We start from the raw sequence: 25,237 nt of genomic DNA, 5'->3' as shown, positions 1-25,237 counted from the left end.
AACTTTTTCCCTGAACTAGAGAAAGAAAGAGAGCATTTTGAGACCTTTTTTCGGCCCCTGTTGTTATGATTTGGTTTACTCGTGATGTGCTAATGCTAACTCAATGTATTGACTGGAACATAACGAGATAGAGCGAGAGAGCGAGAGGAGTCGTGTTGATAGTGACATAAATTTCCGTTTGGTGTCAGACCGAAGGACGAACCAGCTAACGAGATATTAAAACATACAGACAGACAGGCAGACGAAGAGACAGACACATGTTAACAGTGTGAATGTTGAAAAAAAATTCAATTGCTTGATAATGGCACAGTGTTTGTTTTGATGTAGACAGAGAGAATAAATGATATTCTCTTTATTTAAGGGTAAATAACACAAATATATCTAAAAATAAGAGCACAATAAGACGATAATTTAAATGTACATATATTATAAGTTTGTTTTGTAATAAATAATAAATAAATAAATAAAATAATAAATAAATAATTTAAATAATATCATTATCATATTTGTATACATAGAAAATATATAAAATTTCAGTTAAAGTTTTATATTAATAAAAATTATATTAAAATTTTGTAATTAAAGAAATATTTAATTTAATTGAAAATTATTTAATTCGCTTATTTTTTTTTTTAATCAAAACAAAAATCAAGCAGACATATCTAAAAAAATAAAATTTTAATTAGATCAATTAAGTTTGGTAATTCAGTATATAAATTTTTATAATTAGCCTGTTAGGGAGTTTCCTGCAGAATATTTCTCTACCTCTTCAACCCACCAAGGAAGTTGATTTTTATTGTGCAGGCTTTATTTTGAGACATGCTGTCTTGAACGAGAATTTGAAAGACTTTATACTTATCCTTACCGCCACCTTAGGCTAATATGAACTATTTTCTTTTTTCATAGCGAAATATCGACTTTGAAGCATTATTTTTTATTTTAATTTTTATTGTGAAATAACCAATATTACAATACATTCCATTTTTATGTCCATTTCAAGAGTTATTATTTTTTTTAGTTTTAAAAATTTACCTTATCCCAGAAAAGGATGGATTTTATGGCTAAAAAATTTTGAAATTTTGAATTTTTTTTCTAAATAGCCCAAATTATATTCAATAAAGGACATTTAATATTTTTTTTTTTTAAGTTTTCTTTATTAAATATAATTAGGGCAATTTAGAAAAACAAACCTTTAGAAAATTGAATTTATTTCAACTTTCCAATTTTATTAATTTTTACCCACTGTGTTCCATTGCATATCCATCTACTAGATGAATGTCTTTGTCCTTTCGTGTATATTGTCGAACAGATTGTCTCACTTTCTATTTTGTACGAACTCTTGCTCTGCTTCCTTGTTTTTGTTTTTGCTGGTTCTCGATATACTTGCCACATAGAACGAATGCACTTCCTTTAGTAGAATTGTGTTAGGTCTGTAATATATTTTCCTTTACCAACACTGTAAACAAACAACAACAAAAACAAAACTCCATGAGTATATTGATGTGTACGTGTATGAGTTTTATTTATGAGACCCATACTGGGTAGTGCTTGTGTTTTTTTGTTTTCGTTTTTCTTCTCCAAATATTGCTTCCTTATATTTGTGTTCTATTTTTTGCTGCAAGTTTTAATATGAATTTTTTTCTAGCTATGGCTGGTAACTCTCACGCTCTTTAACTTTTCTGGTACAAAAGTTCTTTTATTCATTTTTTCTTCTTTATTTAAGGTTTCATTTTTAGTCATCCTTCTCCGCCTTTTCCTCTTTGCTTGTGGTCTCTTTTATTCTGTGTTATGGTGTTAGAATTAAATCTTTTAAAGTTGCTTTTTCCGCATTCTTGTACTGTTCTGTTGTTTCGTTTTCTTTACACCACCGCCCCTCCTACAAACAAAACACAACTGCTGCCTTGTTTCTCTTTAAAATGTGGTGAATATCAAATTACCGTTATGGCTTTATCCCGTTTTTTTTTTTGTTTTGCTATTTTTGCAGTTCAATTCCTGAATCAATAGTAGGAGTGAAGAGATTAACTGAAAGAGAGAGTATTTCCGTGTATGAGTGTGTTAAAGATGTGGTCCGATTGTAGATTTTATTAAATTTTTTTCGAGAAAAAAAAACTTTTTGTCCTTTTTTCTCCATCAAGTAGAAATATAGGCAGTTGTTGTTGTTATTGTTATTTGCTTTTTTTGGGGTTGTCCTTATTGCCGGAAAACTTTTTGTGTGCGTTTAGAGATAACACTTTCAAAGTTAATTTCTGGGCTATTAGATTGGTATACATGACCAGAGATATTTACTCGCCCAAACACAATCACACACACACGCACACACATATGCTCTCATGTTAGTTAGTCTTGACTAAGAGATTTCTGTTTGCTATCCTTTGGCCAAAAAGTTCTCCGTTGTTATTGGTTGGGTGGGAAAAATGAAATTAACTTTAGCCACAATGTCTGGCATGAATACCACAATATTTCTTTAAGTAATTGAATAATCTGGAAATTTTGTGTATACTACGTGTTTTTGTTTGCAAAGAAATTATTAGTCAGCAAATTTTCAAAGTTACAATGTTAGAGGTCTTTAAATTAACGAATTGATTTCATATGGGGGTGATTAAATCTTTAACAAAAGCTAATATGTTTTATATTTTTTTTCTTATTTTCAGGTAAGCATTTTGCCGATATTAAAGCTGATTATCATGTATTTATAAATCCAATGTGACTTTGTTAAACTCAAAATTTATTGATTTTATTGCGTGAGTAAATCGTATAAATATTCTTAATAATTAAGTTATTAAATTATTATTTGGAATAGTTATTTATCACAAAAGCATATAAATAAAATTTTGTATACTTTTATCAAATGATGTCATTTTCAAATTAGCTTCTCCCCCACAGTATAGCGGTGCTGGGGTTATATGGAAATTTTGTGGGGAGAAAGAAAGAATATTAATCCCTCGATAACTTAGTTGTATGACACATGGCATTTTGTGCCCACACACACACACAATATTATCGATTACATTTCTCCCTTTATTCAATACAGTTATGCATAATAGGAATTTCATATAACTCTTGCATAACTTGCGTATATTCTAATTAAAATTTAATTGAATTGTATTTGAGCAGCAATTAAGAAATAAACTAAAGATACTCAGCGATGCAGGTTGATGGGAATATGAAAGCAATAACAAAAACAACAACTGTCTTAATATTATGAAAGATCACACTGGGAAAATATTTCCTGGATATACAAATTCAGAGAGCAAGAATTTTCACTCAGAGATGCTTGTTTACACTCAGATAAAACATTAAAAAATGTTCTGTATGTAGAAATGTTGAAGAAATCATTTTGAGCAGAAGTGCTACTTTAATTAGCACTCCTCCAGTGCTCATTATTATGTTTTACAGATAATGTTAAATTTCACATTAACAGTTCTAATGATTTTATATTGTTTCTAAGGGTTTATATAGTTCATGTTGCTCTTTACATTAACGGTTATAATGGTACGATGTTATTATCTATGTTCTTCATTCTCAATTGGTTATCTCACATATTACAATTTAAGAGATATATAGTAGTACCCCATTTTATTTACATGCTATATTCTCAATTTAATAAATGATCTCTGTGATTTTATTTTTTTTTTTTTGAGTAACATAAGTGCCATATTAAGAAATTACTAAAGATCATCATCGTTGTAGGTTGATGAGAATATGAAAGCAACAGACCACTGTCTTAATAGTATGACATTATGCCATCACATTGGGCAAATATTTCCTTGATATAAAAAAACAAATCGTTCGGAGCAAATAATATCGTTTTTAAAGAGATTAAGATTAAACAAGTATATACGGCCGTAAGTTCGGCCAGCCTTGCCATCGGCAAGTGTTAAAACTTCCTAATACCGTAATATATACCACGTAGTCCATACGTGGTATATATTAAGCTTAAAAAGGCCGATTAAATACGTATATAATTAAGTTTGACAAAATTTTCTATAGAAATAAAATTTTGACAACATTTTCTATAGAAGTAAAATTTGGATAAAGTTTTCTATAGAAATACGATTTTAACAAAATTTTCTATAGAAATAACATTTTGACAAAATTTTCTACAGAAATAAAATTTTGACAACATTCTCTATAGAATTAAAATTTTGACAACATTTTCTATAAAAATAAAATTTTGCCAAAATTTTCTGTAGAAATAAAATTTGATAAAATTTTGCTAGATTATTTTTGGCTCGAGTGGCAACCATGATTTTCATTTCATTTCATTTCATTTATTGAATGGTATTTCCAGTACAACAAGATTACATCTTATAAATTATAGTACTGGAGCAACATGGTTAGATTATTACAGTATTGTTATTATGAACCGATATGGACCAATTTTTGTGTGATCGGGGATCGGCTATATATAACTATAGACCGATATGGACCAATTTTGGCATGGTTATTAGCGGCCATATACTAACACCACGTTGCAAATTTGAACCGGATCGGATGAATTTTGCTCCTCCAAGAGGCTCCGGAGTTCAAATCTGGGGATCGGTTTATATGGGGGCTATATGTAATTATGGACTGATATGTACAAATTTTTGAATGGTTGGTAGAGACTATATACTAATACCATGTACCAAATTTCAGCCGGATCGGATGAAATTTGCTTCTCTTAGAGGCTCCGCAAGCCAAATCGGGGGATCGGTTTATATGGGGGCTATATATAATTATGGACCGATATGGACCAATTTTTGCATGGTTGTTAGAGACCATATACTAACACCATGTACCAAATTTCAGCCGGATCGGATGAAATTTGCTTCTCTTAGAGAATTCGCAAGCCAAATTTGGGGGTCCGTTTATATGGGGGCTATACGTAAAAGTGGACCGATGTGGACCAATTTTTGCATGGTTGTTAGAGACAATAAACTAAAACCATGTACCAAATTTCAGCCGGATTGGATGAAATTTGCTTCTCTTAGAGGATTCGCAAGCCAAATTTGGGGGTCCGTTTATATGGGGTCTATGCGTAAAAGTGGACCGATGTGGACCAATTTTTGCATGGTTTTTGGAGACAATATACTAACACCATGTACCAAATTTCAGCCGGATCGGATGAAATTTGCTTCTCTTAGAGGATTCGCAAGCCAAATTTGGGGGTCCGTTTATATGGGGGCTATACGTAAAAGTGGACCGATATGGCCCATTTGCAATACCATCCGACCTACATCAATAACAACTACTTGTGCAAAGTTTCAAGTCGATAGCTTGTTTCGTTCGGAAGTTAGCGTGATTTCAACAGACGGACGGACGGACATGCGCAGATCGACTCAGAATTTCACCACGACCCAGAATATATATACTTTATTGGGTCTTAGAGCAATATTTCGATGTGTTACAAACGGAAAGTTAAAAATACTTAAAATACATCCTATTCAATATTGGACACAGTAAAAATTGAACTGTTTTATAGCAAGAATGAACAACGTTGTGCGAAAATTTAACTAAATTATATTCGACAGTTTGAAGTTTCCATAAAGCGTTTTTAATACCAGGAAAATGTAATGCCCTGGTGTACTTTTTAATTACATATCACGAGATTACACTCTGTCATAGAAGAAAAAATTAACTAAAAGTAAAGAACAAAATCATTGGCGCTAAATCATTATGATTTTAACCATACCATAGTTCATTCTTACTATTTATGGGATTCGTACGAACATTTTCTTCTACTTTACTTCATATTAAACTTATGTGTACGGTCATTGAACTTTATACCCACGTTTAGTTTATAAAATGTTTGAGAAAGACTTACAAAAAGAAAAATTTCATTGGGTGGTGGAAAATTTCGAAAAAAAACATAAGAAAACTACAAACAAATATCTTTTTTGCTAAAAAAATAAGTTAAATTTAGCGTTAGTTTCACTACGGGATTTTTTTTTCGTTGGTACAGTGCTAATAAATGTCACAGTCATTAACACCATTGTCATGTTGTATAGATCATGTTAATCTTTACATTAAGATTTTTATGTTGTTTCTAGCACTAACATAAGTTAAAACGATCTAATTTTTATGTTACTATCATTGGTTATCTCACTAATACAATAATCACTTAATGTAGCTCATTTTTAATCTCAAAATATTAGATATGGGTACCTTCATTTTATTTGCATGTCATATTCCAGAGGACGCAAAACTATATGTATTTAGGTATACTCATTGCGTAGCGATTATGAACACTGACATGCATCATATTCATATATGTTAAATGATAGATTACAGACTGCACAGCTGATCTGTGAGTACAATTTTTCATATTAAACTAGGCCACTAGAAGATCTGCGGATATTATGGGTTACATTCTTAAGACTTGTGCTGACGATTTGTCTTACTTAATTCCCCAAAATAACATTACAAAGCGTTATAAAATTATTAACCCTTAAGTATATTGATCTGCTTTTATATTTAGGAGATTCCCTTAGCTTACACTAAAAATTTTGAGTTGATCCACTGAATAAAAAATAATTCTCTTAATCAATTCTCTTTTCCATTTCCATCTCTTTATTCTCATGATTAGCTTTTTCAATTGATTTGCTGTAATAATAACATTTCCCTCTTCTTAGTTTGAAATTTTGGTTGTCTAACTATAGTGAGAGTGAAAGAATAATAACCATTTGTACTTATGATATGTTTTAAGGTGAAGAGTGAGAAGAAGTTGAGCTCTTCATTGCAGCAAGAGTTTGCTTTTCGAGTTCTATTTTAATCGGTGTACTTGTTATGTATGTAACCATATTTATATTTAGTTTACAGTTGGCTACAACAAAACAAAATTCCTAAAATGAATGTTCCATAGATTTTTCCTATCCTAAGTATGTGTCTCTGAATATATTTGTGTGTATGTATTCCCTTTCTTAAGAGGTATCAGTAGAGACTCTTAAATGGTCATAATATATTTTAAACTCATGGTTGTGATATGACCCTCTCGTGGTTCTATCTACCCGATGGTCATAGCGGTTTCCGATGATTTTAGAGCATTTCGTCATCATCATACTACATTCCGATATTACATATCCAAGGGTAGGGATGCCCTTTTATATATTCGTATAGGGGTTCAAATTTATAATATATATTGGATTAAAATATTGAATCATATAGAAAAATTTGTAATGCAATGATTAATCAATTTTCTTTATTAGTCCTCGAGCTTGACAGACGTTTATTAACATTGTCGAGTAAAAACGATGTTTATTTTTCTTTATATACATACATTAAACCTGAATTGTTACTTAGTAATATATGCTAAAAATTAGTACAATAAATAAGAATACTACTACTACTACTCCTCGAGCTTGATTAATCATTGCATTACATATTTATAAAGGTCGAAAAAAAAGGAGACTAAAAAAAGGACCTTGCGATGAAAAAGAAAAAAATTTACTGAAATTCGACGAGAAGTAACTTCTGGCAGAATTTCCCTATAAAAAAGTAACATATTACGAAAAAATCTATAAAAAGTAAATTTTAATCGAATTTCTTAAAGGCTGTAAATTATGAGGAAGTTTCCTATAGAAAGAAATTTTTTGAAAAAATTTCCTATAGAAAATAAATTTCAACGAAAATAACTATAGAAAGTAACTTTCGCTGAAATTTCTTATAAAATATTAACGAAATTTCCCATAAACAAATTAATTTTAACAAAATTTCCTCCAAAAAGTCAATTCGTATAAAAAGTAAATTTTATATAAAAGAAATTTTTTGACGAAATTTCCTATAGAAAATAAATTCCAACGAAAATAACTATAGAAAGTAAATTTCGCTGAAATTTCTTATAAAATATTAACGAAATTTCCCATAAACAAATTAATTTTAACAAAATTTCCTCCAAAAAGTCAATTCGTATAAAAAGTAAATTTTAATAAAATTCTTTATAAAAACTTAATTTTGACAATTTTTTTTATAAAACGTACTGTAGAAAAAATTTCGTATAATAATTAGGTACACCGAAAAAAAATTTCACGAAAATGTTTTCAATTAAAATCTTAATTGAGCTTTAAAAAATATTCAATTAAAAACTTAAGTGATTCAACAATTTTTTTAATTGAAACAAAAATCAATCACAAAAATTAATAGTATCAATTAATTTTTTAATTGGATCAATTAATATTTTAATTGACTTTCACTTGATTTTTCACTTGACTTTTAGTTGATACTATCATTTCTGTGATTGAAGAAATTTCAATTAAAAAATTAATTGGATCAATTAATTTTGTGATTGAATCAGAAAATAATTTTTTTGTGTGTATTCACAAAATTTCCTATATATAGTAAATTTTGACCAAATTTTCTATTAAAAGTAAATTTTGACAAATAAAAAATAAAATTTTACTATCAAAAATAAATACTTATAAAATTTCCTATACAAAAAATAAATTTTGAGGAAATTTCCTATAGAAAGTAGAATATAAAAAAAAGTGAAAATTTCGTATAAAAATAAATTTTGACTACATTTTTTAATAAAAAGTAAATTTTGACAAAATTGTCTATAAAAGTAAATTTTGACGAATTAATAATATTTAGTGAAATTTCGTATAGAGATTAAAATAAATGAAATTGTGTAAAAAAATAAATATTTACGAAATATCCTAAGATAATTTCCAATAGAAAGTAAATTTTTACAAAATTTTCTATATACATAAAATTTTACGAATTTTCCAATAAACAATACATTTTGACGAAATTTTCTATAGAAAGTAAATTTCCATATGTTTTCATTGACTAAATGAATGAATAAATAAATAAAATTTCCTGTAAAAATATATATATTGACGAAATTTACAATAGAAAATAAATGTCGACGAAATTCCTTATAAAAAATGAAATTCGTCGAAATTTTCGATAGAAATTGAAAGTAAATTTTGAAGAAATTTCCTACAGAAAGTAAATTTTGACAAAATTATCTATAAAAAGTAAAGTTTGTCGAAATTTCGTAAAAAAAATTAATTTCACGAAATTCCTTTCCAAAAAAAAAAGGAAATTTGTACTAAATTTTAAATTAAACCTATTTTTTTCAAAATTTTCAATAAAAATCTTATAAACAATACGAAGTTTCGTATAACAAATCAATATTTACGAAAGTTCCTATGAAATGAAAATTTTATAGGAAATTAAATTAAACCTATTTTTTCAAAATTTTCAATAAAAATAATATCTGACGGAATTTCTTATAAACATTACGAAATAAATATTTACGAAAGTTCCTGTAAAATGAAAATTTTGGCAAAATTTCCTATAAAAAGTAAATTTCGAGTAAATTTCGTATAAAAAAGTACATTTTGAGGAAATTTCCTATTATAATTTAATTTTGACCAAATTTCCCATAAAATATGAATATTGAGAAAATTTCTTTAAGACAGTAAATTTTGAGGAAGTTTCCTATACGAAGTAAATTTTAACTAATTTTTTTATAAAATGTTAATTTTGAATGAAATTTCTATAAGAAGTAAATTTTAACAAAATTTTCTATATAGAAAAATATTTGACGAAATTTCTTATAAACAGTATATATGGATGTAATTTCGTGTAAAAAATAAATATTTACTAAATATCCTATAAAAAATAAATTTAGACGAAATTTTTTACAAAAACTCAATTTTGAAAAATTTAATTTAATGTTAAAAGTAAATTTTGACGAAATTTCCTATAAAAAATTAATATCGTCGTAAATTTCTACAATATTTCTCATAAAATCTCAATTTTCACAATATTTCTATTGAAAGAGCATTTTTGGCAAATTTTCTGTAAAACATAAATATTGACGACATTTCCTATAAAAAGTCAGTTTGGACATGATAATTCATATATAAAAAATAAGTTTTATAAAACTTCCTATAAAAGTAATTTTCGACGAGTTTTTCTATAAAACGTAAATTTGCATTAAATTTTCCATGAAATCTAGTTATAGATAAAATTTCCTATAAAAGTAAAATTTTGAGGAAATTTTCCATAAAAATTAAATTTGTACATAATTTCCTATAAACAAACCTATAGAAAATAAATAAAAATAAATAAAGTGAACTTAAAAAAAAAATACTATAGAATGTAAAGAAAGTTTAACGAAATTTTCAATAGAAAGTGAATTTCTACCAAAATTTCCTATAAAAATTAAATTTTGTTAAATATTCCTATAAAAATTAAATTTTGATCAAATATTCCTATTAAAAATTAAATTTTGATCAAATATTCTAAAAAAAAACAGAACATTTAAAGCCAAAAGTTTCTATAAAAAAAAAATTTCTAATTAATAGTTCAATTCCTTAAAATTCCCAAATGGCATCCCTACGTTATGTTGATTCAAAAAGTATTTATTGAAATATAATGGAAGAAAAACAGAATCGAGTATAAAAACGCATTGCTGCTACTTTGCACAACACAGCTTCTCCCCCTCTTTCTCTCTCTCACACTCTCTCACTATTTCTCCAGCCAAAAGCAAAGTTTCACTTTACTTGTGTTGTATTTGTTCTTGTGGCGTTTGCATCTCATGCCACATTACAGAGTGCTGTTGCAATTTGGCATCATAGAAATTTTCCTCTATCCAGGCATACAGAGCTAGCTATTCACCTTCCATCTTCTTGGTCTTCGTCAGCCCCAGTTTCATCGTGAAAATGTACATAGTTATATTTGCAGTTGTTAGATATTTAGTTTTTCATACTCCAATACTGGAAGTTTCACCTTTTTGTTGGATATCACTACGGCTACTATGGCTGTTTATAACATGGCCCGTAATAATAGGTGGTGGGAGGATTGTGGCATGGTAGTGAACAAGAGAGTGAGAGATGGAATGTGTCTGTGGGGTAAAGATGGGTAAACTTTAGTGAGCCAGCCATACTGCTAGCTAGCTAGCTATTCAACAAACAGCCATAAATTCAAAGAGGAGGTAAACTTAAAATCCATTTTCCAGCATTTTCACAAAGTTATATACACCAAATCTCCATGTAGTACATATTTACAACAAGTCTAGATACACATATACATTCATCTATATATACATTTGTATGTATATATGGTATATGGGTATGTATGTCGTTGGTTTGTATATAGGCTGCTTTGTGCAAATGTATCTGGTACTTGAACAACAACTCTCTTTGTCTAAATATCGAATGTGGAGGGGGGGTGACAATATTGTCTATATACCGCTGTGGCGGAATACGAAAATTATGTCCGTCCGTCAAACCATCCAAGCATTTGCACCACACACACACATACCTTCATTGAGCGCTGAGCACTGACTGTAAGGCTCCAAATAGTCCAATTTAAAGATACGTAATACTACAATGCTACAAAATGCATTTCAATCCCACAGCGAGCGACATCATCGGAAGCAGATGCAATGGCATACCAACTACACACACACACACCAACACACAAGCGAGCAAAGCCTAGCCAACAAACAACAATCACCATCGTCATCATCATCTGCAGCAAGCCAGCAAGCAAGCAACAACAACAACACAACATTTCTAATGTCAATATGTTGAGGTCTAGTTTAGTGAATATTCCCCTGATATTCACATACTTTTCGATACTCTTTTTCCGACTCAGAATGGGCTGTGGGTGGATGGGGTTTTTGCTTTTGAACTATCTTCATATGTAGATAGCCCATACAGAGTTAAATTCATCTACACTTTCTCTCATCACATATAAATACACACAAAATTCAATTGTATTTAGACATTTTTTTTTTTTTTGAATTTTCAATTCAATTTTTTTCTATCACTTCAGTTGGCCTATTTTTACATGAAAAGAAGATACATCCCAACTCCCCGTATGTATGGATGAAAAATGAAAAACTAAAAATTTTTATGAAAACTTAAAACTACATACCCTAAAAGTAAATACATGCTGAAAGACTATAATACAGCTTCAATTTTTTCCGTAGTAAGATTTTGCACTGGATTGTAAATATTTCAAATGTATATGAAAAAATTTCTACACATCCAAACACACGTTTTTCTACTACATCTTTATTTTCACCCAATCTCCTCGAAGAAGTAAATTTTAACAAAATTTCTTATAAAAACAAGTAAGGAAAGTCTAAAGTCGGGCGGGACCGACTATATTATACCCTGCACCACTTTGTAGATCTAAATTTTCGATACCATTCACATCCGTCAAATGTGTGGTGGGCTATATATAAAGGTTTGTCCCAAATACATACTTTTAAATATCACTCGATCTAGACAGAATTTGATAGACTTCTACAGAATCTATAGACTCCCATATATATATATATATATATATATATATATATATATATATATATATATATATATATATATATATATATATATATATATATATATATATATATATATATATATATATATATATATATATATATATATATATATATATATATATATATATATATATATATATATATATATATATTATATATATATATATATATATATGTATATATATATATATATATATATATATATATATATATATATATATATATATATATATATATATATATATATATATATATATATATATATATATATATATATTATATATATATATATATATATATATATATATATATATAAATATATATATTATATATATATATATATATATATATATATATATATATATATATATATATATATATATATATATATATATATATATATATATATATATATATATATATATATATATATATATATATATATATATATATATATATATATATATATATATATATATATATATATATATATATATATATATATATATATATATATATATATATATATATATATATATATATATTTATATATATATATATATATATATATATATATATATATATATATATATATATATATTATATATATATATATATATATATATATATATATATATATATATATATATATATATATATATATATATATATATGGGACACATTTAAATCTGAAGCAATTTTAAGGAGACTTCGCAACTGTTTATTTATGATTTATCGCTCTTTATATATGTATTAGACGTTTACAAGGAAAATGTTGGTATTTTGACTATTCTTGTCGAAATCAGAAAAACATATATATGGGAGCTTTATCTAAATCTGAACCGATTTCAACTAAATTTGGCACGCATAGCTACAATGCTAAATCTGCTTCCTGTGCAAAATTTCAACCAAATTGGGCCAAAACTCTGGCTATTAGAACCATATTTGTCCATATCGGGCGAAGGATATATATGGGAGCTATATCTAAATCTAAACCGATTTCAATCAAATTTTGCACACTTAACTGCACTACTAATTGTACTCCTAGTGCAAAATTTCAATCAAATTGGGCCAAAACTCTGGCCTCTAGGACCATATTAGTCCATATCGGGCGAAAGATATATATGGGAGCTATATCTAAATCTGAATCGATTTCAACCAAATTTGGCACGCATAGCTACAATGCTAATTCTACTCCCTGTACAAAATTTCAACCAAATTGGACCAAAACTGTGGCTTTTAGGACCATATTAGTCCATATCGGGCGAAAGATATATATGGGAGCTATATCTAAATCTGAACCGATTTCAATCAAATTTGGCACACTTGACTATACGACTAAGTGTTATGTTTGGTACAAAATTTCAAGCAAATCGGTATAAAACTCTGGCTGCTGGGTCCATATTAGTGCATATCGGGCGAAAGATATATATGGGAGCTATATCTAAATCTGAACCGATTTCTTCCAAAATCAATAGGGTTCTATTCTGACCCAAATTAGGAACATGTGCCAAATTTGAAGGCGATTGGACTTATATTGCGACCTAGACTTTGATCACAAAAATGTGTTCACAGACAGACGGACGGACGGACGGACAGACGGACAGACGGACATGGTTATATCGACTCAGGGACCCACCCTGAGCATTAATGCCAAAGACACTATGTGTCTATCTCGTCTCCTTCTGGGTGTTACAAACATATGCACTAACTTATAATACCCTGTTCCACAGTGTGGCGCAGGGTATAATAAACGATTACCGAGATTTTGTTCTTGTTATTAAGCACTTTTGGGACCACAGAAACCCTAAAATCTACTCCAAAAGTCCAAAATCTATTGAAGACCTTAAAGATATAATTTGAATTGAAGCTTCCAGCACATAGAACAAAACGATATGATCCACTAAGAAATCCATCTTCCAAAATTAAAGCTTTGATTGGAAACGATCGTTTACGCTATAAAGGCAAAAAAAAGAGAGCCTGAGAGAGAGAGAAAGAAAGTTCAAATTTTACATTTGTACTCGACTTAGGTTAAAATTTTATTTATTTATTTATTTTCGGGCTTAGACTACACGCAAAGAAAAAAAACGTTTGGAAAACGTGTACCGAAAACGTTTTTCTTTTGTTAGAGTTTTTTGAATTGCTTCGAAAAGTATACATTTTTATCACCAAAAAAATTCGTTTGTTACAAAATTTTTATTTTTCAATAAAAAAAGTTATTTTTGAACCAACAACACAGTCCATTTCGTTTATATCAAACACTGTTCTTTTCTAAATTTAGGTCTTTAATAAGACACATTTTACAGTTCATAGTAAGAATTTTATATAGTAGAACGTAATGTTGAACATTTTTTCGGAATCTTCCGACCGTAGTTGGAATATATGTAAAAAAAAAAAAAAAAAAAAAAAAAACTTTGGTCGAAGGAGGGATCGAACCCACGACCCTTGGCATGCAAGTCGGACGTAGCAACCACTGCTCTAAGGTGCCCAACTAAATGTATTTTTCTGTTAAATAAACTTTGTTTAATCGGCTCGTGGGCGCCGCAAGCTATGCTATATAAATATAACTTATATGGGTAATTGTCTATTGATGACAACAACGGCTACATGGCTCAGTGGATAGTGTGTTGGCTTACAAATTGGATGGTCCGCGGTTCGATTCTCCGTCCAGGCGAAAGGTAAAAAAAAATTTTAAAATTTATAAAATCGTATAATTTCTTCTACATTGTTTGTGTTACAGAAAAAGGTGCTAAGAACTAAAAAACTTCGTGGAAGTGAGAAAAATGTGAGGGAAAATGCAATTAGCCAGAAAAAATTTTTTTTTGAGTTAGTCTTTATGGAATTGTTTTTACATCCTGGAAAAGAATAAACGTTTATCACAAAAAGTATATACTTTTCTTCCAAATACACTTCCTTTCAACGAAAAGCAAATGCGAAACGAACTTTGTTTGTCTAAAATTTCGTTTGGGAGGAAAGAATTATTTTTTTGCGTGTAGACAAATTGACATAAAAGCAAAAAGTATACCATCATAACCAAAAATAATTTATGAAAAAAATGACAATTAAATACAACGCATTTAAATGTAATAAATATAAAAATTTAATATAAATATAAATAAAATATTGTATGCTATAAATTTGTATTAAATAGAAAACTAAGAAACATTTTCGCCAAAAAATCCTATAAAAGTAAATATTGCCCAAAATTTCTTACAAAAGAAAATTTTGACAAAATTTCTTATGAAAGCAAAATTTGCCAAAAATATCCTAAAAAAAAAATTTCGATATAATTTCCTATAAAAGTAATTTTTGCCCAAACTTAAATAAAATTTTAAATGTGAGGAAAATATTGTCTGCTACAATTTTGCCAACAATTTATATAAAATGGAAAATAAGGTAAAGTTTTCTCAAAATTTCCCAAAAAAATGTAAATTTTGCTCAAAATTTGCAAAAAACAAGTATATACAGCACTAAGTTCGGCCGGGCCGAATCTTAAATACCCACCACCATTAACCAAATATTAGGGTTTCCTTTGAAATTTCAGGAGGGCTTGAGGACTTGAGGACACTTCCCGAAGATAAATTTAAAGATTTCACCTATGAGGACTATATCAGATTCTGGATTTATAAGAACCATTTTTGTTTGAGTTTTAGAGGAATCATTAACATCTCTTGTAAGTGTGCAAGAAAATTATAAAATAACGTCTTGATTTGAAATCTTAAATCTGTAGAAGTAAAATCTGGAAATTTTACATTGAGTTTCAAACAATTTTCATGATCAGTGCGCAGGCATTACCAAATGGACCGATAAAAACTTAATCCGATACACGTTTTTGTGAGCCTAAAACACCAGAATATTTACAATTTCAGACAAATCTGATAAAAACTACGGTTTCTAGAAACCCAAGAAGTTAAATCGGGAGATCGTTCTTATGGGGGCTATACTAAAATATGGACCGATACTCATCGTTGTCGCCACACCTCTTTATGGTCCTAAAATACCTCTAGATTTCCAATTTCAGACAACTACGGTTTCTATAAGCCCAAGACCCCAAATCGGGAGGTCGTTTTATATGGGGCCATGCCAAAACATGGACCGATACTCACAATTTTTGGCACACGTATTTGTGGTCCTACAATACCTCTAGATTTCCAATTTCAGGTAAATTGAATAAAAACTGCGGTTTCTATAAGCCCAAGAAGTAAAATCGGGAGATCGGTCTATATGGGGGCTATACCAAAATATGGACCGATACTCACAATTTATGGCACACGTATTTGTGGTCCTACAATTCCTCTACATTTCCAATTTCAGGTAAATTGAATAAAAACTGCGGTTTATATAAGCCCAAGAAGTAAAATCGGGAGATCGGTCTATATGGGGGCTATACCAAAACATGGACCGATACTCACCATTTTTGGCACTCCTCTTTATGGTCATAAAATACCTCTAGATTTCAAATTTCAGGCAAATTGGATAAAAACTACGATTTCTATACGCCCAAGACCCCAAATCGGGAGGTCGGTTTATATGGGGACTATATCAAAACCTGGACCGACATAGCCCATCTTCGAACTTGACCTGCCTGCAGACAAAAGACAAGTTTGTGCAAAAGTTCAGCACGATTGCTTCATTATTGAAGACTGTAGCGTGATTACAACAGACAGACAGACAGACGGACAGACGGACATCGTTATATTGTCTTAGAATTTCTCCCTGATCAAGAATATATATACTTTATATAGTCGGAAATCGATATTTCGATGTGTTACAAACGGAATGACAAATTTATTATACCTCCGTCACCATTCTATGGTGGTGGGTATAAAAATTGCCATAAATTTCCGATAAAAATAAATTTGCCCAAAATTAAAAAAAAAAAAAATGAATGTAAATGGGAGGGAAATATTTTCTGCCAAAATTTTTCCAAAATTTTGTATAAAATGGTTAAACAGGAAAACTTTCCCAAAATTTCCTATAAAGGTAAATTTTTCTCAAAAATTTCTTATTAAAGTAAAATTTTCTCAAAATTTCTTTTAAAAATAAATTTTTTCGCAAAATTTCCTACAAAAGTAAATTTTGCCCAAACTTTCCAATAAAATTAAATTTCGACGAAATTTCCTATTTGACCGCAATTTCTTATAAAAGTGCATATTGCCCAATATTTCCTATGAAAGAAAAAAAATCCAAAATTAAATAAATGTTGAATATAAATGTAAAGAAAAAATTGTCGTCTAAAATGTTGCCAAAATTTTGTATACAATGGAAAATAATGAAAAGATTTCCCCATATTTCCTATAAAAGGAAATTAGGTGAACATTAAATGACAATTGTATATAAATGTATGGCAAATATTTCCTGGTATAATTTTACCAACGTTTTGTATAAAATCCCAGGAAAAAAAGCGTCGCCAAAAAAGAAATGAAAAAGTTCTTTTTGGATCCGGAAGTAGTGCAAAATTGAGGCAGAAGCGATGAATTTACATAGGCTTGTCATAGGACGGAAATCCTCCATTTCAACAGCCGTTGCACTGAATTTGCATCACTTCTTTAGGTGTGATCCGAATTCAATGTTTTGGATGTAAATTAAAACATTCTGTGATATTTTGTCAAATAAATAATTTTTATAATTTTTAATGGATTCTAACGCTTATCGGAAACGCTTGACCTCAAATATTTTCAAAAATTCACAACTTTTTCATATTGGATTTAGCATTTTTTTCGACAAAATTTAAATGATTTGTACCATTTTATGAATTATTACTCTGTTTTTAACCTATTTGAAAGTTAAAATTACCCATTAAAAATATGAAAAAACCAAGTTATAAAAAATTGAATTAAAAAACTTCCTGGGTAGTTAAAATAAAGAACATCATTGGAGTGAATCTTCTGGAAGTGCTTTTGAAAATGTGCCTTTGAAAGAACTTCCATTTTTTTTTGCTGGGATGGTTAATTAGGAAAACACTTTCTCAAAATTTCCTTTAAAAGTAAATTTAGCTCATAATTTTCCATAAAAATAAATTTGCCAAAAATTAAATATAATTTGAACATGAATGCGAGGTAACTATTTTCCGGTACATTTTTGCCAACAATTTGTATAAAATGGTAAATTAGGAAAATTTCTCACAATTTCATATAAAAGTAAAATGTTCCCTAAATTTGTTTAAAAGTAAAATTTCCTATAAAAGTAAATTTTGCCCAAAATTTCATATAAAAATAAATTTTGCACAAAATTTCCCATAAAATTTGTCCCAAATCTCCTATTAAAGTAAATTTTGCCAGGAATTTCCTATTAAACTGAATTTTGCCAGGAATTCTTACAAAAATAAATTTTGTCCCAAAATTTCCCATAAAATTAAAATTTGACCCAAATTTCCAATAAAAGTAAATTTTGTCCAAAATTTGATTTAAAAGCAATTTTTGCCCAAAATTACTCAAAATTTCTTTTAAAAATTTTACCAAAATGTTTTTTGCTGGGATGGTAAATTAAGAAAACATTTTCTCAAAATTTCCTTTAAAAGTAAATTTAGCTCATAATTTTCCATAAAAATAAATTTGCCAAAATTAAATATAATTTGAACATAAATGCGAGGGAACTATTTTCCGGAACATTTTTGCCAACAATTTGTATAAAATGGTAAATTAGGAAAATTTCATATAAAAGTAAAATGTTGTCTAAATTTTTTTTAAAGTAAAATTTCCTATAAAAGTAAATTTTGCCCAAAATTTCATATAAAAATAAAAATTTAAAAAAATATAAAATTTGCTCCAAATTTCCTATTAAAGTAAATTTTGCCAGGAATTTCCTATGTAAGTGAATTTTGCCAGGAATTCCTACAAAAATAAATGTTGTCCAAAATTTCCCATAAAATTAAAATTTGACCCAAATTTCCAATAAAAGTAAATTTTGTCCAAAATTTGATTTAAAAACAATTTTTGCCCAAAATTACTCAAAATTTCTTTAAAAAATTTTACCCAAAATGTTTACCAAAAATAAATTTTGGCCAAAACTTCATATAAAATATATTTTTCCCAGCCGAAATTTTCCATAAAAAATACATTTTACTAAAAATTTCCTGTAAAACTACATTTTCAAAATTTCATTTAAAACTAAATTTTTTTTCTATAAAAGTAAATTTTGCCCAAAATTTCCCATAAAAGTAAATTTTGCCTATAAAAATAAATGTTGCTCAAAATTTCCTATAAAAATAAATTTTGCTCAAAATTTCTTAAAAAATTAAATTTTGCTCAAAATTTCCTATAGGAGTAAATTTTGCTCAAAATTTCCTATAGGAGTAAATTTTGCTCAAAATTTCCTATAGGAGTACATTTTGCTCAAAATTTCCTATAGGAGTAAATTTTGCCCAAAATTTCTTATAAAAATAAGTTTCGCCCAAAATTTCATATAAAAGTAAATATTGCCCAGAACTTCTTATACAAGTAAATTTTGCACAAAATTTCCTATAAAAGTGAATACTTCTAAAAAATTCCTTATAAAAGTAATTTTTTCTCAAATTTCTAATAAAGTAATTTTTTCTCAAATTTCTAATAAAGTAAATTTTGCTCAAAATTTCCCATAAAAGTGAATTTTGCCCAAAATTTCTTATAAAAGTAAATTGTGTCAGCCTCCCTTTGGGGTTGTTTAAAGGGTCAATACTAAAATGTGATAGAACAATTTTAGCTTAATTTCCTATAAACGAATTTAGCTATGAAATGTCTCTGTTATAAAAAAAAAATATCGCATTCACTTTGTAGAAAGAAAAATCTTCAATATTTTTTTTTTGTTTTCAGTATATTAACATTTTCTCACATCTCCAATCTTTAATATCGATTTTTCATATCAAACGAAATTCATACAAAATTTCTTAAAATAGTTTGAATTTTTGTGTGTGAACATAAAATAGCTAACTTCAATCCATATCTCAACGATGTAATGATCATAATGTCGATGTGAAAAAAATCTTTAGATATCGCATGTAAAACACATTAATATTCCCCTGTTGGCTTAAAACGAATCTTATTTGATTTAGTACTCAAGAGTTTTGAATAATCAATAGAATAACGCATTGGCCAGAGTAAAAATGCGTGAGTGCGTGCGTGCGCTTATAGCCGAACTATGGACCCCCTCCCACCGTGGCCAGGGTTTGTATATTCTCATATGTCAATAAGAAGAACATGAAAGACCAAACAAGCGAATAAAGATGCCAGGGCTTTCGGAAGAGAGTTGATAGAGAAATACGTCCATCTCTTGCATTTGCTTACATGGGGAGAACACCTACAAAAAAACAACAACAACAAAATCTATACAATTCCAATTTGGCTCCGCATCGAATGGGGATCATCAACAGGAATCTGCACACCAAGTATGAACATGAATAAGGATGGCAAAAGAGATGAGTCAAGGAGATTGTATAACCAGCCATACACAAGACCTGTGGGCTATGTTGTATGTGACTGAGTGTGTGTATGTGTGTGTGAGATGAATTTCCATTGAATTTACTCCAATAAGAGTGTCACTGTTTGCTGTAAAAGCCTCTTTGCTTAATTTTGCACCGGAGTTGTTGAATAGAATGTTGCTCGGTTGTTGGTTGTATCCTTTACAAACTTCATCAGCCTTATTGTTGGTGTCGTTTGTTGGGTTATTTTTTGTAAAGTACGCCGCAGTATTGCAGTACGCCGCAGTTTTACATATATTTTCACGTATTCACCACCGTGTATACCAACGCAGTTACAGTCGAAACTCTTGCTTTAGTGTCGTGGCTGGAAACTTTTCGTGGGGAATGATATTTTCTTGTTGTTGCGTTTTGATTTGACTCACAGGATATCACCGTAACCATCACATCATCATCATCGTCGTCATTGTTGTTTTGTAGTCTGTTGCAGCTATGGCTGGTCATGTATAACCCAAATACGTTCCCACATCGGCGAGTTGACTTTACTTAGATACATGCGGGTGCTGATATTCATTTGAATGAATTTTAAATGGGCTGGGCTAAACATCACACTGAGAGAAAATTGAAGCCAAAATTCATATAGAGAATAAATTTCGAAGGAATTTCCTGCAAAAGGTAAATTTTAAAGAAATTTTCTTTAAAAAAAGAAAGAAAAACATTTTTTTTGATAGGAAATTTCGTATAGAAATTAAATTGCATTGAAATATCGTATAGAAATTAAATTTAGTTGAAATTTAAATTTTCTTTTTAAATAAATTTCGAAAAATTTACTATAGAAAGTAAATTTTGAAGAAATTTCATACAGAAAGAAAATTTCGTCATAATTTCCTATAAAAAAAAATCGAAGAATTTTACTGTAGAAAGTTAATTTCGAAAAAAGTTTATAACCGAAAAAAGTTGAAATTCCCGATAGAAAATAAATTTTGTCAAAATTTCCTATAGAAAGAAAATTTCGTCAACATTTCCTATAGAAAGCTAATTTCTTCAAAATTAAGATTAAAAGTAAATTTAATCGACTTGCAGCTTCGCATTTTTTATGAACCAACGGCGTTCATACACAATGTGGCGGCTTCAGTGTTTGTATATCCACCTACTTTCCTATAGCAAGTAAATTTTGAAGAAATTTCTTACAGAAAGAAAAATTTCGTCAAAATTTCCTATAAAAAAAATAAATTTCGAAGAATTTTACTGTAGAAAGTTAATTTTGAAAAAATTTATAACCGAAAAAAGTTGATCTGAAATTCCCGATAGAAAGTAAATTTTGTCAAAATTTCCTATAGAGAGAAAATTTCGTCAACATTTCCTATAGAAAACTAATTTCTTCAAAATTAAAAGTAAATTTAATCGACTTGCAGCTTCGCATTGTTTATGAACCAACGGCGTTCATACACAATGTGGTGGCTTCAGTGTTTGTATATCCATCTAACGAATACAACGTGTCCGTATTCCAATATTTAATATTTTCTGCGTATTTTCGCTTTTTTACCATCATATATATGTCGGATATTAAAAAGAACAACATTTGTAAGGCTTCAGCGCTTGAAAGATTATAACGAAGAGAATGATAACAATGATGATGACTCTTCACCATTATTATTATCATTCTCTTCTCTTGGAACGTATATCGGCATTTATATTTCATTTGCTGCAAACAATTTGCTCTGATGCATACCTAACTGTATGATGCATCGCCATATTGTTGTTTTTGCTAATGCATAGTTTCTTTTGTATTTTTGGCATTGCCCAGCATTTGCGAGGTGAAAAAAATTATTTCTTGTATATGGTGGAAAAATGGCTTAACCATAGTACTCTCTTTTCACCTCCCGTACTTTTCACTTTGAATTTTGAATATTCCCATGGAAATATTGTGATGCCCAGAATTTATTGTTTATAATTCTGTGGTATGGTTTTTGGTTTTGAGCCACTTCGCTAGGATAACTGGAAAATGTAGATTTTGAAGGGAAGTCAGCAGGGCCTTAGTTAAGGATAAATATCTACGAACACCTAGAAGAAATTTCTACGTAATTTATTCTCTGGAGGATATTTTGTTGATTATTTTTATACCCTGCGCCACACTGTGGAACAGGGTATTATAAGTTAGTGCATATGTTTGTAACATCCAGAAGGAGACGAGATAGACACATGGTGTCTTTGGCAATAATGCTCAGGGTGGGCTCTTGAGACGATATAGCGATGTCCGTCCGTCCATCTGTCTGTGAACACATATTTGTGATCAAAGTCTAGGTCGCAATTTAAGTCCAATCGCCTTCAAATTTGGCACATGTTCCTAATTTGGTTCAGAATAGAACCCTATTGATTTTGGAAGAAATCGGTTCAGATTTAGATATAGCTCTCATATATATCTTTCGCCCAATATACACTAATATGGACCCAGCTGCCAGAGTTTTATACCGATTTGCTTGAAATTTTGTACAAACATAACACTTAGCCGTATAGTCAAGTGTGCAGAATTTGATTGAAATCGGTTCAGATTTAAATATAGCTCCCATATATATCTTTCACCCGATATGGACTAATATGGCCCTAAAAACCAGAGTTTTGGCCCAATTTGTTTGAAATTTTGCACTAGGAGTACAATTAGTAGTGCAGTTAAGTTTGCAAAATTTGAAATCGGTTCAGATTTAGATGTAGCTCCCATATATATCTTTCGCCCGATATGGACTAATATGGTTCTAATAGCCAGAGTTTTGGCCCAATTTGGTTGAAATTTTGCACAGGGAGTAGATTTAGCATTGTTTGGCCCTATAGACTGCAAGATAGTTCGAATTTGTTTCGGCATAAGCCGGCTATCATGTATCACCTTTTTCCGGAGGGTTCAAGTGTGGTTCACTTTTGGGTTTAGTGAACTGCCTGAATTTATTCTGATAATTGGTTGATAGTTTTGCTGTAAGTAGAGGATGCTGATGAGGAATGTGGTAATTCCGAAACGTGCGTCCATCCAACCATCTTGCAGTCTATAGGGCTTTGCACAAATAAATTTGACAAACATTCTTTTCCTCTGTTGGTTAAGCTACACTTGTAGTTTAGTCAATGCATGGTTTTAAGCTGATATCAGCAACAATGATTAAAGGAAAAAAAAAAAAACAACAATAACAAAACAAAACGAATGAAAAAAATTTATTTTCTATAAAAAATTTCGTCGAAATTTTCTTATGTAGTAAATTTTGTCCAATTTTTTTCTATAATAAATTTTATCGAAATTTATTTTCTATAGTAAATTTCATCGAAAATTTTTTCTATAATCAATTTTGTCGAAATTTATTTTCTATATTAAATTTCGTCGAAATTTATTTTCTGTAGTAAATTTCGTTGAAATTTTTGTTTCTATAGCAAATTTTGTCGAATTTTATTTTCTATATTAAATTTTGTCGAAATTTTTTTTTATTCAAAATTTCGTCGAAATTTAGTTTCTTATAGCAAATTTCATCAAAATTTATTTTCTTATAGCAAATTTCGTTCAAATTTACTTTTCTTTAGTAAATTTCGTAAAATTTTGTCGAAATTTATTTTTATAGAAAATTTTTGTCAAAATTTTTTTTCTATACAACATTTTATCAACATTTATTTGCTATAATTATTTTTCTTGTAGCAAATTTCTTACAAATTTATTTTCTTAATGCAAATTCCGTTCAAATTTATTTTCCTTAGTAAATTTCGTAAAAAAGTTTTTCTATAGTAAATTTTGCCGAATTTTATTTTCTGTATTAAATTTTGTCGTATTTGATATTCTATATTAATTTAATTTGGTAGGAAAATTTGTTGACATTTATTTTCTACAGTCGATTTTTTTTTTTTTACAATTTTTTTTATACAAAATTTCGCCGAAATTTAGTTTCTTATAACAAATTTCATCAAAATTTATTTTTTTATAGCAAATTTCGTCAAAATTTATTTTCTTATAGCAAATTTCGTTCAAATTTATTTTCTTTAGTAAATTTCGTAAAATTTTGTTTTCTATAGTAAATTTTGTCGAAATTTATTCAAAACTTATTTTCTATAATTATTTTTCTTGTAGCAAATTTCTTACAAATTTATTTTCTTAATGCAAATTTTGTTCAAATTTATTTTTCTAAATTTCGTAAAATTTTTTTCTATAGCACATTTTGTCGAATTTTATTTTCTATATTAAATTTTGTCGTATTTTATATTCTATATTAATTTAATTTGGTAAGATATTTTATTGAAATTTATTTTCTACAGTAAATTTTGTCGATTTTGTTTTTATACAAAATTTCGCCGAAATTTAGTTTCTTATAGCAAATTTCGTCAAAATTTATTTTCTTATAGCAAATTTCGTCAAAATTTATTTTCTTATAGCAAATTTCGTCAAAATTTATTTTCTTATGGCAAATTTCGTAAAATTTTGTTTTCTATAGTAAATTTTGTCGAAATTTATTTTATACAAAATTTTTGTCAATTTTTTTTTTCTATACAACATTTTGTCAAAATTTATTTTCTATAATTATTTTTTCTTATAG

At 28.7% G+C, this 25,237-nt stretch overlaps 1 protein-coding gene across 1 annotated transcript in view; it reads left to right on the top strand.

The window, feature by feature from the left end:
• The window catches only part of Tlk (Tousled-like kinase), a 493,920-nt gene that overhangs the window by 361,395 nt on the left and 107,288 nt on the right, over positions 1-25,237 (top strand). The gene's annotated exons all lie outside the window — the stretch shown is intronic.

Source organism: Haematobia irritans, chromosome 3 (genome assembly GCF_050003625.1).
Source record: "Haematobia irritans isolate KBUSLIRL chromosome 3, ASM5000362v1, whole genome shotgun sequence".
NCBI lineage: Eukaryota > Metazoa > Arthropoda > Insecta > Diptera > Muscidae > Haematobia > Haematobia irritans.
The sequence above is the reverse complement of the archived record's forward strand: the minus strand, read 5'-3'. Positions and strand labels throughout refer to the sequence as shown.